At 39.5% G+C, this 16,123-nt stretch overlaps 1 protein-coding gene across 6 annotated transcripts in view; it reads right to left on the bottom strand.

Moving 5' to 3' along the window:
- The window catches only part of ARVCF (ARVCF delta catenin family member), a 248,028-nt gene that overhangs the window by 153,893 nt on the left and 78,012 nt on the right, over nucleotides 1-16,123 (bottom strand). For all 6 annotated transcript variants that reach the window (XM_083873697.1, XM_083873698.1, XM_083873703.1 and 3 more), the window contains one exon: nucleotides 9,953-10,019. The gene's annotated coding sequence lies outside the window, so the exon portion shown is untranslated. The remainder of the gene's footprint in view (nucleotides 1-9,952; nucleotides 10,020-16,123) is intronic.

Here is a 16,123-nt window from a genome sequence, read left to right as displayed (position 1 = left end):
AGTTATCTTTTGGGAGTCCCACAGGATGGGTATGTCTGTGGACTGATTTCAAAAAGTGAATCCAGTAGGGATGTAGAAAGAAGATGACAAGATTTTATCTACAGTAACTAAATTTAAAACAAACAGGTTTCTTGTAGACCATATAATCCAAGTATCTGTTCTAAGGAAAAGCATTACCAACAGTGCAAGAAAAATCAAGAAGTCCCTCTTCAGAAGCAGTTACAGCTTTAATAATAAAAATAAAGTTGATGAGCTGGTATTTAACTTTCAAGTCACATTTTGCTAGTGTGACAAATATCCCATTCAGAAAAATCCTTAATGACATATGAGCCCTTGATGCCACACATGAGAAAACCTAGAAAATTTGGGTTCTATAAATGGTACAAATCTTTAGAAAGATCTCCCTGCAGAAATTATAGTATTAACCTCATTATAACCATAAATATTGTGCTTCTTTTCTCTTTGCAAAGAAAAACACGGGCAGAAAATAAACTGTATATATTTTCAGATGTACAATTAGTGACCATAAAAATCCTAACTGCTATGCAGAAACAGCAGTAGGACCAATAACTGCCTTTTAAGAATCGTTGGACGTAGACAGACTTGTGCATTTCAAATGTTTTATTAGCAGATAAATACTTGCTTGCTGTTGATTGCACCCCAAATTATTTACATGGGGTTTCAACAATTTACATTATCAGCAGTCTAGACTGGAGGAGAAAAATGAAAGTACTGACTCATGAGTCAGTTACTCAGGCTGCCACTTGCAATTTGCTACCATTCGTAAATAAATTAAAGTGCATTGAAAAGGGTATCAATAAATGAAAATATCAGACCCAGAGCAGCCAGGTAAAAATTATTCCTTAGGCTGCACTTCTAAACACAGCAAACAGTTGCCTAGAGAGTATCAAAGGCTACGCTGACAGCAGCAAATCTCTCTCTCCTGCCTACGTGACTCTAAATACATTAGTGTTGCACCAGGGTTCGAGCAAAGTAAGAGGTGTTTATTCTGACTGTTCAACTAAATGCATCAAAAGGCCCCCTCTAAGTCAATACAACCTGAGTGCTCACTGAGGATGAAAATCACCACAGTGCAAAGGGCCAAAACAGGGGTCTTGCTCATTGCTAATATCCCAGCTCACACCCGAGTCTGAGGCTCTTGAAAACACTGCCAAGACTCCAAGGGTCACTTGGTGCTCCACAAAAAACTTGAGTCAACTTTGCATGCTAATTTTGCTATTATAAGATGTAGCTGATAGTCAAGAGTTTTTAAAGAGCCCTTCAGATTAAGAGGGGTCAAGTTCTGTGAGATTTGGGCACCTAAATCCTAACAGTCATGGAGAACCTCAAATCCCCTGCACTTCAAAGTCCTGTGCATTCCTAAGGAGATCAGGTCTGTGATCAAGCTGTGTTTGGAGAGCGCCGTGTCCACCCACCAGCCACAGGACACGGCAGAGGCTTCTCTCAGTTGCACAGAAAGAGGCTCTCAGGGATTTCTCTCATCCCACAGTCTGGATGCTGAACTCAGCTGCCCCACTACTGTTCTATCCAAGACAAGTCCCTCAGTCCTGCTGGCAAGAGATGTTTCTATGAGCATCAAGAAGCTCATTCATAGAGCTGCTCAGCAGCTGCAGGAGCAAACACGAAGGCCTGTGAGTGTGCATGGAAACAGCAGCTTTGTGCTTCTCCAGGGAAGAAAACCAGCACAATACAAGCAAAAATGGGGCTTAAACAATCTATGGAACTGAAGCATAACACATGCTAATGACATTCTCAGCCTCAAGTGCCACAGGAGATGAGTAGTGTAACATGACAGTTGCCCCCCATGCGACAGAAAGCATGCAGAGAAAACTGAGCCATACACACCTAGTGAGGTACTGAAGTCTGAGTTAGAGCTGCTGGGACATCACCCACTAAGCCTAGAAGAGGACAGACAAAGCAGGAGAGCAGCCTCAAGAAGAATCAGCTACAAGAGAGAGGAAAGAGAGACAGAGTTAGTTAATAAGGTATAACAGCCTCTTCTATACACAGTCAGCTCCAAAGTTCTTCTCACTGTGTTGTAGAAATTATTTATTACACTGTTTTCCTCCTAACTTATAGCAAAAAAAATAATATTCAGAGAAGCCAATCCTGAGACTCCTAAGGAAAAAAAAAAAACCATCCTGATTAGTCTAATTTGCTATCAGTGATCAATACTTGCATGTTCATGTGAGATTTACTGTTAATGTCCTAAATCAGGGAAAACTCTAGACTGGAAGGATGATGGAATGTTGCAAAGCTGGATATTGTAGCCAGGCAATTTAAAACACAGAAACCAAACATGATGCTCTCAGAAATGAGAGCTGTTATTTAGGCACAGAACTTTAGGCCCCTGTCAGATGCACAAGCCTCAAATGGCTCAAGATCATTTCACAGATCCCTGCTAGAGAGGGGACAATCATTTCTATAAAGCTTGTTCTCCCTGTCTGTATGTACACCTATCTGATCCTGTATGAAACCAATGCAAAAGAAGCTTTTGGGATATCAGGTCATCTGTGTAGCTCAGAAAATCCCTGATTTATTTTGTCTTAAAACATTTATCACTGAAACTTCTCTGGGTCAGCAGCTGCAAATTTAGTCCCTAATTTAGTCCCCAGTTTTTGCTGGAGAATGTACAGAACAGAACCCATTTGGTGAAGGCATGGTTCTCTGAAGCAGCACTGCCAGTCTTAAGCTACTACCACATCAAAAATGCTGCAACCACATGGCACAAAATGCAGAGCCAGTACAAACTCACACTGCTGGTTCAAACGTTTTAGAACATTTTCAGAGAGGAATGTTTCCCTGGCAGATTTTTTGCTTGACCAGGTACTGTCTGCCTTCCTGAAGCCAGCATAAACACAATTTCTTGTTTTTCAGCCAAATTACCAGAAATACGATCCTTTCTTTGCATGGATCCAACCTCAAAGGGCACAGAACCATCATGCCACAAATCTCATTTTTTCTTAAACTAACAGAAGTAAATTCTGTGCTTAAAACTTATATAGCTGTAACAAAACTGTGCAGAGATATGCCCAAAGATGAAAGTCAGGAGACAGAGTGAGAGAAAGACTAATGCTCAACTAAATGACCAGAGAGAGTAAATTAAACATACTTAAGTTTCTAGAGATAAAAGACTAACACTTTGGACATATAGATGTAAAAAATACATGTAACACATTCCAAATAAACTGCTTCTCAGACCTTATGCTGAAATCTACCCTAAGCCTGGGTCCTCTGGCTGCTGTGGTTGACTGAGTTCTAATTTGACCCTTACGTGACAAACTCCACCAATGAATAGCAATGAGGAATTCACAAAGAAAGCTATTTCAATATAGTTCTCTGGTAGGCACAGACAGACACATTGTGCTGGTGTCAAAAGAAACAACAAAAAAGCTGGTCAGAGTTTTTGTGTTCCTTTGGACAGAGGCAGTCTGTGAAACAAGGTTTAAACCAGGGAATGAACGAGGGCAGAGGAAATGGTAACAGGAGAACTCCTTGAGAAGGAACTTTGCATCTTAAGGACATTGCAATGAATGCTGCGGCTCACCCCTTCCATTATTGCAGGAAAAAAATGTCACCATGCAATATTTGAGTTTTTATATTAGTAGAAAATTTCATCTGATCATCCAGCAGGAATAATTCTGTATAAATAAATAAATCCTGCAAATAAATTTAAAGAATATCATAATATGAACTGGGTTAAGCAACATCAACAAAAGCATCCAAACATATGCCTTTAAAGGCAATGCAGCTCCAACACTTAACTCACTACAGAACTGGCTCTGGTCAACAGCACCACAGCATCTCCAATCTTACCAAAAACGGTTCCCAGTTCCATTTAAAAAGAAATCATTTAATTAACCTTTTAGTTAAAAGCACTGAAATCATACTGTAGTACCTCAGAAAAGATACAGTTCTCAGCAAAAAAAAATTATAGAATTTTCTTATATCCAATTCAGTCTGTAGACATTAATCACTGCATGTTTAAATGGCACCAGTCTTCCTTCTTTCTAGAGCTTCCCTTCGATAAAGACTCCTCCCTTCAACACTTTGCTACTGGAGTTTTTCAGGTTTTCCTTCCAAAATTCCATGCAGTGTTTTCAGGGCTTGCTGATACAGTATTGTCCACGTAGCTTTAATTATGCTGGAGCTCTCTCCCCCCAGTAAGGTAAATTTCAACTGCTACACTGTTCTTCCAAATGAAAAGGAAAATAAATTATGGAAATGCAGAACATCGTTCTCACAACTGCATATATATAATAGCATAAATAATTCAGTTTAATGCTCTAAAGTTCAAATTGAAATATTTTTACAAGGGCAATTTCTAAAGTAAATGCTTTAGTCTATGGGTTACTTTTACCCAATATAAAAAAAAAAAAATTAAAAAATCAATTTCTTCCTAAAATTTGTCATTTATAGACCAGAAAGCAAAGAGCAGCCTTCTGAAGCAGAGAAAGACCTAAGGACTTGTCTACACTGAATAAGCTGAACTCCTCCATCATAGCACGCATTATGCCACACTTCTTTCAGAGATCAGTGTTTGTGTTAATTAAGCATAAAACAGCACAGCAAAATGGCAGCATATTACTTCACACCTACTAAGTGTCCACACTAAGGTTTAATGGGGTATGTGATAGTCTATAAATTCACACCGTGCACTGTAAATTCTCTGTATAAACAAACACTCCCCAAATATCTCCAAAGGAGTGTCTAGGTGGGATAGTTTTTGTAAAAATCTTGTAAATACCAGAGATGGTTTCTCATGGAAAAAAATCAGAATATTTTGATTATTTCAGCAATTCTATTTGTTTAAGACTATACCTTATACTAATCAGGCCCATGTTTACATATTGCCAAAAACTTTTTGTATTTCCCTTTATAGTTCTTGTTTTCCTATAGAAATAAAATGCAACTTGAAAGTCAAAACTAGAATGAACAAGACCATACTTTGCAATCTCTCTTGGAATATGAATAGTCAATTTGTTGCATCTTAAGCCTCTGACACCTTTTCTTCTGCCTTGGAACTTGCCAGACATGATTGCTACCAGCTTGATTAGTTCATAGGCCGATCACTTTAACGCCCCAGAACACATGTCCTTGCATACTAAAGCTGCTGCGTGCCATCGATTTTTCAAAGGTCTCCCCCACTGAAATCAATAAGGAGCTCTGCTTAAAAATGGATTGCACTTTGTGGTCCCTTTCTGAGTTGTAGATATCCAGGCTTCCAAGTATTCTCCCAGCTGCCTTTAGCAGCAGTTCCATGTCCCCCACTTCCTCTGACCCCAGTCTGATCCTAACCCACACCAACAGACCCTTCAGCCACTGAGCACTCCGAGCAGAAACAGACAATAGACAATCCCATCACAACATTTCACTGGAAAAATGTCTTCCAAGCAGCAAAGGAAAACCGCTCCAACAGCCTCTGTGACTGTTAAATAGCATCAGGCCTTCAATTAACCACAGAGGCTGTAACATTTTCAACAGAAATGACTTCCTTACTGTAGAGGCACCCTTGCAAGCATAGCCACCCAAAATCAATACATCTGTTCTCAGAGCAGGGCTATTTCAATGAGAAAGAGAAAAAGATAAAGATCAAAAGCAGCACAGTTCATAACTCCAGTCTGTCCTTCTTTCCCACGTATTTTAAAGCTTGGCTTCGATAATATACAATCCAATCTGGCTGCAAATAAGCCAAACACATAAACACAGTGTTACAACCTCATGCAGTTACTTCCACAGAACACTTACAAGATTTTGCTTAACAGTATACAAGAATCCTCATTTTTCTTGTCTCTCAGGTGTTTAGAATTTTGGCAGAACAGCTTCCATTTTAAGAGAAAGGCTACTGCTAGGAATGTGAGAGAAACTGGTTTTGTGTGGGGAACTACAGCTGAGAACAGCCCTGTATTTCTGAGCAGTGCATCTCTACAAAACACAGAACAAGAGTCAGTGGGCCAGCAGCAGCTCCCAAAGCCAGGCCAGTTTGTAATGGGTGAAACAGAGTAATTGAAATATTACAGCAAGGCTGGAAAATCCTTCAGAAGCTCATAATAACTCTTTCATAAAAGATACTATTGTGCTATCATCGAGCTGATAAATAACAAAATGACAAGCAACAAAGCTGAGGTCAGCTCTGCAGTCAGGCAGCGCAGCAGCTTCACCCATTCCAAATGCCCCCAGAAGGCATCAGGCAGTGTGTTTAGGCAGCATATTCAAACTCAGAGCCATTAGGTAGAAAATTGTCCTTTCACTACACATTTTGAGAGGAAAAAAATCCAACTCTGACCCCACAGAACAGTGAGTGTTTAAGCTCAGCAACAGACGTGTCAAATGACTTACCCCAACCATGAGGAGTTAATTGATGCTATAAATAGCACTCTGCAGACACACACAATTATTTTTTTTAAAAAATCCACTTAATTCTAGTATCCAAAGAATACAGTCTAGCTCTGCTTATCAGTAAAACTATTTTCCTTTAAAGAAGTGGGCTTGGATGTTTTACATGTAGATTAACACAGAGAGATAATTTGATTTCAGGCTATTGAGAGATTTCCTTCCTTTTATGTTTCAGAAGAACAGGGCTGCATGCAGCTAAATGAGATCCATAGATTACAGTAGAAGAAAGGCCAATAAAACTGTACAGCTACATTCCTGGGTAATAACAAATGCTTTTTAATTCTAGGGCTCCAGTCTCAGAGTTTATGAGGGCATTTCCAATTACTGCTGTTAAGATTAATGCAAATAAGTACATCAAATAGAAACAGATTCTTTAACCCATCTGAATCAAATATTTAGTATCTCCCATAGCATTTTATACCAAGAAATAAACTGGCACTGCTAGGAAAAAAATTCACAGGTCTGAAGTGTTCAGAGCAAGCCTCTTCCCTGTGGCTTTCACCTGCTTTCAGGAGGAAAAACAAAACTAAAACCCTTCAGCTGTTTTCCAGAACATGGATCTTGTTTACCTCTCACAGCCACATCTAGTGGATTGTGTGGCTGCTCCATTGCTCCACCAGGGAACTGAAAACATCAGTATAAACAGGAAAGAACATAATGTCAGTGCTCATGTTTAATTCTTGAAGCTACTAAATCAAAATAATTTCATTAGCTGCTTACCAACCAATCCTACTGCATTACTCTCCCAGATTTCAACCTCTCTCATTAAAAACAATCAGATTTCCACCTTATGTTGCTTTAAACCAGGAACAGTATCAAAGAAGAGATTAATGCAATACAAAGACAAAAGAAACTGAATAAGGCCCACTAGCTTTAATTCCCTCCAGTAACATCTGTGCCATTCTAAATCCAGGATTTTTTTTCACCAAGCTACGTTTGGAAGCCTGAGGCACTAAGTAAATCTACTCTGTTTAGACCAAAACTGTTGATCTGCTTTCTGCAATGGTATGTGCAGAGCACACCCTTCACTGTTTCAGCATCTGTAAATTTAGAATGCAATCCAAGTTCATTTTACCCTTGTAAGTTAAGAATGCAGTCGAAGTTTGTGCTGATTAACACCACAGCTTTTTAGTATTACAAGGCAAACATGCATTTGAGAACTAATAAATAATTTCTGAGCAAAATAAAAGTATTTAACTCATCTGCTGTCTTGAATAATCATCCAGTTCATGCATAAACATAAAGACAGGAAAAACAGATACATTTTAATGAAAGTCTCAGAGAAAGTCATTGTTCCATATGATGGATTTTAGCATGTAACATCTCTCAACAGAACAGTCCTTGTCACACACTGCAGAAAGGTGCTGCCCCAGAGATGGCGCCTGGTTAGAAGCACTAGCAGAAGAGCTGCCAGTTCAACTCTCCTGTTTCCAGGTGCAAGGTACTGCTCAATTTTCAAGGCAGAAATCCTCATCCCTGAGAAGCATTTCCTATTCTATCAGCCAAGCATCTTGGCTTCTGTGGGGTTAAACTCAGAGCCAAAGAAGCCCTCAGAGAATTACACTCAGGACGTGCCTGGTTGCCATCAAGATGCCATAGTAACCCCATTGATTAGTCCGGGCTCAAGCGTTCTTGACTCGCTCAGATCTTCCCTCGCACGCAACAGAAACACGGGGCTGTGCTTACACTGCCAGGTGTCACAGCCATACACTCAGCAAAACTGCAAGGAGCAGTCTTCAAGACTGAGATTGATATCTTTATTACAAGAGCTTTTCATTCACTGGTTGGTGGCTCTATCAAAATTGAAGCATTTGGGCTGCCAGCAGAGCACTGGGAGCGGTGTCCAGGCTGCTCTGCAGGTGGTGAGAGCCTGGCACAGGTCACCACAGCCTGGGGCTGCCAACACCATCCTGGACCTCCAGAGATCCTCCCTTCTCCACATCCCTCCTTCCCTGCAGGGAAAACCTCCTCTGAATCTGACCTGCTCATAAACCTCCATTTCAACTGGTCAACTACCACATTTAAATTACATCTTCTGTACTGAGGCTGACCCAGACCTGAAAATCAGCAGGAATTGGGAAAAATAATGGATTTAGGGGGTCAGTACCAATTGTCTTTTGGAAAAGTCATTTTCTTCTAGATAGCTATAGTTAGACTCTGATCTCACCCCTTCCAAGCCTATCCTACGTTTTTATCTTCGACTAAATCTTAATGCTTTTTGTAGTTTACATCCCCTATCAAGAATATTTCCTATTTCCAGGAACAAACTTATCACTAGTGCCTAATTACAGTTATTTGGAAGCAGAAATATTTCTTCCAAATCACTGAAGATCTGCTCCAAGAAACAACTTTCTATTCAAACGTCCCTTTTTAATAACCATCCTGCTGATAACTGCTGAGTGGGAAAAATAACAATTTTGCTTTAACTTTCTAACCACTTCAAATGTTTAAAGCAAATTCCCTTTATTATATTAAAACTAAAATCCTGCACTGTATAAATAGGAATACATTTCAGCTATAATAAACACACTTTACTCGTTTCATTAAAACTATGAAAGGAACAGAGGTAAGTCCGAAACAATTCAGACAGTAAATACAATGTAAACTCTGCTGAGAATCTTTCCTACAAACAGCTTTGAAACTTTAAATGGGCTATTTATTTTCAATAAAACTTCTTGGTTTGACATATACAAAAGGAAATATGTTTAATCTAAAAACAATCAAATGAAAATGAAAAAAACTTTATAAAAATCAGTAACATGATACTGTGCTATTTAGAGGATTATTTTCGAGGAATGCTTGGCTAAAACTATAATCCACCTACACCGAGAAAAATAAAGCAGTACACAGAAGGGAGCAGTATTTCAGGAAAATAAACAAGAGTACTTCAATATTTAATCCCATTATTCACTTTGAAGTCCTAGATTTAAAAGACACATCGAAGTATTGAGGTGAATTCAGAGCAGCTGAAAATGCTTATGGTCATCCTCTAAGTGACCAGAGGATTGGCTTTTGATTCCATAAAGACTGAGATACAGCTGGCAGGGAGGGCATGGAGAGAGGAAATGACATCCTGAGAGTCTGGCTCTTACTGTCTGCAGGAAGAAGTCCCACAGTTGAGAGACATCCCCTGCTCTGTCAGGAGTAGAATGAAGCTAAATTAGTATTTCCATGGTAATAGGAAAAGGGAGAGATGGATCAGAGAAGGCACAAAAGAGAAAACCCTCATCCCTGTTTTCCTCAGCTGCACTTGCATTTTACCCCTGCCCCTGCCTCTGCTCTGGACACAATGAACAATGGCAGAGGGTCCTGTCCTAGTTCCGGTTTTAAGAGATATCATAGGACTATTCCCTTCTTTCTGCTCCTCAACCATTCCACCACTATGTTAAACAAATTTTAGTTGGCCTTCAATAGCATGCAAACAAAGGAATTTCTGAGGTGTAAAGACAATTCAATAAAAGGACAGTGATTTAAGAACACACATAATGAAATAGTAACAAGACACTCAAGAGATTCAGCTGCAGAAACACAGTACCTTTTATAATCTTTCTTTCTTGTATTGGCTTTTAAGATGGAAATTCTCCCTTGGTTCGATAATAACTCTGTAAGAGAAACAAAGAAAATAACAAAGATTTTTATTCCATCTGGGGGAAGTAGGAAGAGGGGATTATTTTTGAATAACTGTTAACATTTACATAATACTGTGAAAGTCTTTTATTTGTATCTCTCCTCGGTTCCCCTTCCCGAGTCATGCTGGTTTCCAAAAAGCATTAGCTCTGGCATCTGTTCCACCGCCACCTGAAATCCCAAGAAAATCCCACAGAACTGGAGTATTGAAAGTAAACTCCATTAGAAGATCCTCCTGATTTGTGTCTCAGTGCCACTCATATGTGCATAAATCACACATTCCTAAAATAAAAATTTAATCCAATATATATTTAATTCCCCATTAATTCCTAGATTTAAGAGCAAAAAGTGTTCCCTCATAAGCACACATTGGAGCATTTTCAGTCATCCAGGTCTAAATGCCATCTAGTGGCTCTAAAAATGTCAACTGTGGTTCCACAGATACACCTCATCCCGTTTGACATTTTTTCTTCTAACAGCAGGAAATAAGAGAAATTAGGGCAGGAAATTCACCAGAAAGAACTCAAGTGTTTTTCAAAATCTCATTTTTTGTTAAAGCTTAATGCAGCATTCCCATTACAGCATTTCTTACCCGAGCAATTTCCCAAAGTTAACCAGCAGGATCCTTTGTCTTGGCTTCCCACTCTCCTACTCTCTTTGTGAGAGCAAGAACATGTCAAGCAGTTGATTCCTGCAGATCACCCTTGCTGGGTTCCACTCAAGTGAAGTTGATCCAAAAACCAGACAAGGCCCTGCCCTTCCATTAACACACAGCTCCATCACTAGACCCTTCCTCGCTGCTCCTCCTTTGCCTGGATGGCACAAGGTGGCCAAATAAACATCTGAGTGGTAAGTAAGGAAAAGCACTCCAATCCTACAGACTCACTGTAACTACAGAGGTGCTAAAAGAAAATTCTACACCTCTGATGTAGGAAGAGAGCTTCTTTGAAGCCAATTTTTTTTTAGCTTTTGTTTCATAAGAATATGACTTATTTCCTCTAAGTAAGCTAATTGTATTTATTTTATTAAGCCAGAAATAAATATTTTACATTTAGTGTCACCTGGAACAAAAACTACTGGAAAAAATACTTCCCTTGATTTTCATTTCCTCCTTTTTCACCTGTTATTTTTATTGTTGATTCAGAGTAAAGAAGACAAGCTGCCTAAGGCTTGGGATGTCCTGGGTAAGACCCAGTCCCACTATAGCATTCATGTACAGCTGTGGGATGTTGAATCTTTTATCATATAACCTAGGAATAAAGTACATTTGCCGACTTCACAAGATCTCAAAAATATGTATATAAAATATCAGTGCCCTTATATACACCCACACAATTACTGGTGGTCTTCCAGGGATAATCACACCTGTATAGCCTGAAATTTAGTGTTGACTACCAAGAAAAAACTCGTCTTTTTAACACAAATCTGTGTTTCATTTTCCTCTTTGAGCAGGGTATTTGTCAGCCCAGTGACAGTCCCTGAGGTGCTGTGTGGGTTATAGCAAACACCTGGATCAGACAATGCCGTGTTCACATGGGCACAGTCCAACTGCCAGCAAGAAACCCAGGGCGGGTTTGTATCGGCTGATGCCAGCTCAGAGCTTCAGCCCCAAGTCCTGGGAAACCTGCAGCTTGCTGAGGCTCATGCCTATCCTCCAAATTCCCCTTCTCAGCCCTTGGATGCTGCTCATTTGATAACACAACCTGTGGTGCAGGGGAGAGGGAGGAATACCCACCAGCTTGGACAGCATTACATTTAATAGAACACCTGTGTTTCATTATGAAAATGCTGCTTCATTCCAGTGATATACTTCTATTGCTGATTTTAATCAAGTATCTTACAGCTCTCAAATGGGAAAGGTGGAGAAAAACCTGTAATGCCTTTTCAGATTGCCTGTTATCTCTCACTTGTAACTAATTACCCCAGTTGCACTGTTAAAGACTGAGTGGTTTTATGTTTGCTCGCCAACAAATGACTAAAAAAAAGAAATCAGACAATTAGTCTCTAGCTATAGTAACTAATTAAGATAAATATTTTCAGAACAAAGAACTTAACAGAACATCAAGGCACTGACACTGCAAAAATGTCTGAGAAAGTAAAGCATCTATCAGCAAAGCATTTCTTGCCAGTCAGCGAGTTCCACAATTGCATCCCTACCACACTTCATTCTTGTCCTACTCCAGTGAACATAATCAGGTATTAAAGCTTTTCTAATACAGTGAGAATGTGAGCAGCTTACTGGACTACAGGAAGACTTAGGGACAAATTTTGATTCTGCACCATTGCAAATGTGTGCACTTCCAACAGCTGAGTACTTTTACACACACAGCGTGATGGGAAGGACAGTAGCAACCTGCTCCACCATTCCTTTTTCCTAATGTCTTATTTTGGGTCATCAGCTATGCCTGGCCTGTGCTGGTAATCCACTCCTCACACCTTCTTGGCCCCTTACTCAAAAGGCTTCTGAGCATCATCCACCCAAGCTCTTGACAACATTTGCTTTCCATCAGTGTGAGGAGCAGCCACAGCCTGGGCAGCTCCACTGGACTGCCTGGCCCTTGGCTCACACTGTGCCAGTCTGAGTGCCAGTGACAGAGCCAGTGTGTCACAAACCTTGGCTGGAACACGTTCTAGGGCAGAGAGTGGATCCCTCTCCTCTGCACAGAAACTGGTGACATTAACACTGCCAAGTGTGAGGCAAGCAAGCAGTGTGGTCCAAAATAAACGAGACAAAAACATGGTGTGGATGGACAAGCTTTTCAACTCAGTTGCAATACTACTATAAGCACACATTGCAAAATCTTGCCCAGGGTATGAATGGAAAGCCTTTATCTCTGGCTCTCTCTGTCACCCAGATGACCTCTCTGGCATTTCTGGCATTACAATAACTAATAAGGAATTCTGATGATGTAATTTATTTAGCAGCAGAAAAATCACCTGCAGACTCATGGCTCCAGCCCTCACTGCACACTTACAACCTCAAAGCAGCCTCAAGGAACAAATGTTTCTGTCGCTTACAGCAGTGGACTGCAGCACAGCTTCACCTGCCAACAGCTACCCCAATGGAAAAGAGACCAGTGGAAAAGAGCTCACTTACTCCCAGATTAATTTGTCTGTCTGTGTTTTGTTTTTATTGATTGCAAGAAGCTGATAGCCTCCAATTGTATGTTTTCCTTGGCAAGAGCTCTGTCACAGATAAATCACAGAAGCCTGGGCAGAGTTGAATAGAGCTCTCCAAAGTGTATTTTGTATTTGCGGTGATTTACTTAACCAAGAGACAAGGAGGTGAAAAGAAAGAATTCTCTTCCTCCACCTTACATCTTCATTTGCTAAACTGCAATTTTATTTCACAAAGCAATGTAGGGTATTCTGACTGACAGCACAGTTTTGCTTTTATGTAAGGTATCAGATGGCAAACATGAGGTAGCTACATTACACAACTCAGTGTGTGGGTATATGCTCTGTCACAACTTGCATCAAAACATATGAAACAGTCATGGGAAGTGAGGTTTTTCCTCTTAAAGATGGGATACAAACATAATGAACAGCAGCCACCCTGCACACTCATTACAAAGCTTTCCATCAAAAGAGGTGGACTTCAAGCTGTTTGATATTTTAATATTTACACTCAATTATCTCCAGAAATTTATTTAAAACAGCATTATTTTTGTGTTACTTAGGAGCTCTGAGTTCCCTTAGAAACTCCTACTCATTCTTAATTATAGTGTAAATCAGCATGTTAACATCAAGCGAGCAACCTCTAACTAAAGCAGCTGATACAAATGCAGACAAAGTTCGGACAGAAGCAGTGGCAAAATGCCCAGAAAGTTCCAAACCCCCTCCAAACAGCTCAGTCAACGTGGAGAGATACAGAGAGAAAGAGACCTTTCAAAAGAGATGTGCTGGGTAATAGCAGTTACTGCCAATAAATTTTATATAAATATTACAAAAGTAGTAAAGAGCCCATGCATCAGTACACAGACATGTCACAGATAAGAACTGTGGCTTTTTAAAATGTCAGGACTGAGAATGTACAACAGCCTATAAAATGTCACTCAAGTCATTACATGCTACCAGTGAAGTAAATCATTTATTAAAGAAACAATGGCTGAACTAACTCTGCCAAACCAGGTGCACCTATTTCCTCTACTGTGTTACTGTGCTGATAAAGACATGACATATTAAAAGGAATGTATGAAATAGAGAACTACAAAAGCCAAAGTACAGTGATTCACTCTGCTGTGCTATGATACAAGCAAAATTAAAGCTAATCCTTTCTTCTGAAGGAAATGTCACAGACTTCTGTGCATTTGGTAAATTAATATTTATAAGAAGCCCAGACAGTTTAGTGTTTTTAATACAGGACTAAGATTTCCTCCTGAACATCAAACAGGGAAGGTGCACTCAAACAGCAGTTTCTTGATTGCAACAAACCTCAATGACAGTATTTCCAAGATCTGTTTTCCATCATGTCATTCCGATTAGCAACTGTGTACAACTGGGGCATTTGCAAAATCCACCAAGTAGCCATGAATTATACATTCCTAACTCTTTAAAGTTAACACATAATAATCTTCTTATCAAGAGCCTGCTGACAGCTGCTAGTGCTATGTTCCTAATAATTCTCATTACAAACAGACATCTAGGAATGGAAAAACAAGGTGTACATGGTCTAGTGCCACACTGCTGAGGATATACATGTAATAAGTGAGACTTTAACAACAGCATTGTTTCAAGAACTTACGTACCAATAAAACCACAACTGAACACCTTTTATTGAAAAATGTAATTTAAATTTTTACAGCCTAATATGCATAAGAATTCATCACATCCAATTAAATTAAAATGCAGCAGTTGATCACGTTTTATGAAAATTTTGAAAGGAATTTTGTTATATTACATGCTAATATGGTGTTTCATTTAATTTAGATGATGAATTATCTAATTTTGTTTTCTAGTATACTAAGGGTATCTAAATCGAACTTGATAGCATTCATGGGGTAACCAAAGTCACCTTTTATCTATTACAGAAAAAGGATAAATTTATTCATTTAAATAGGAGGCAAAGGTGATCTTCCAAAATTCTTTAATGAAATTTTATCTTGGAAAAAGGAGGATAAAAAAATTAATCCTCATTTTAGGAATGATATATTAGTGCCTAAAAAGTTCACAATAATTGTGGGAAACTGGCTGCACATGTTTGTATTCTCCAGAGTAGAAATTCCACTCTCAAGCAAGCCAGACCCAGTCCTGTAACCAGAAGGTTAAGAGAGCAGATTTTCCAAAGCAAGCTGGAATTTTCAGAAGAATCTTTGTTCACAGTTTTAACTCAAAAAGGAAAGCTGCAATTTGCAGTCAATATCCTACTGTAGTCTTCCAGCACAGATTAGCTGCTGTGACACAGCAGAGCAATGTCCCAGTTCTGCTGGGATGACAATAACAGCAGCCCTGTGCAGGCAGCACTGTCAGACGTTCCTGTGCTGCTCTGACAATGTTCTGGCTGTTGATGATGCTGCACTGACTGCTGAGCCCAACAGCTCCTGCCCTGGCAATTACACTGGCAAGGGTTCCACCTGGAACAAAAGCAGCTACCAGGTATTTTGTCAAGCTAGGGAATTTCTTACTGAAAATATGTACTTGAAAAATGTCCAGTTCTTTCTGTGTCCAAACAGAAGAAGAAAATCAGCCTGAGTGAAAGCTTAAGTAACAATATTTTATGAATAAAATTATAGGGTAGTCCAGCTTTACATGTTTTCCTGATAATTTGCATTGCTGCAGATAAATCTAAATACTCTTAATAGTCTAAGCTGACCACTAGAATACTTCATGCAGTCACTGCTAGACCAGCACCTAATCCTGTAGCTGGCCTAAGACCTTCTACCACAGACAGATTACTATCTCATGCTAAAAAAGGAAAAACAAAGGAACAAAAAATTACAGATAAGATTGGAGAAATCACACAGAGAATGACAATTTGCTGAAGGTCAAGAGCTTTGAGTGAGAAATCTCTGGAATCTCAGAAGTAATCCTTAACACCTAAGTGATGCCATCCTCTTGTCCTTAAAAAAGACAGCAGAAT

The sequence above is a fragment of the Zosterops lateralis genome (genome assembly GCF_965231275.1).
Source record: "Zosterops lateralis genome assembly, chromosome: 17".
Lineage (NCBI taxonomy): Eukaryota > Metazoa > Chordata > Aves > Passeriformes > Zosteropidae > Zosterops > Zosterops lateralis.
The sequence above is the reverse complement of the archived record's forward strand: the minus strand, read 5'-3'. Positions and strand labels throughout refer to the sequence as shown.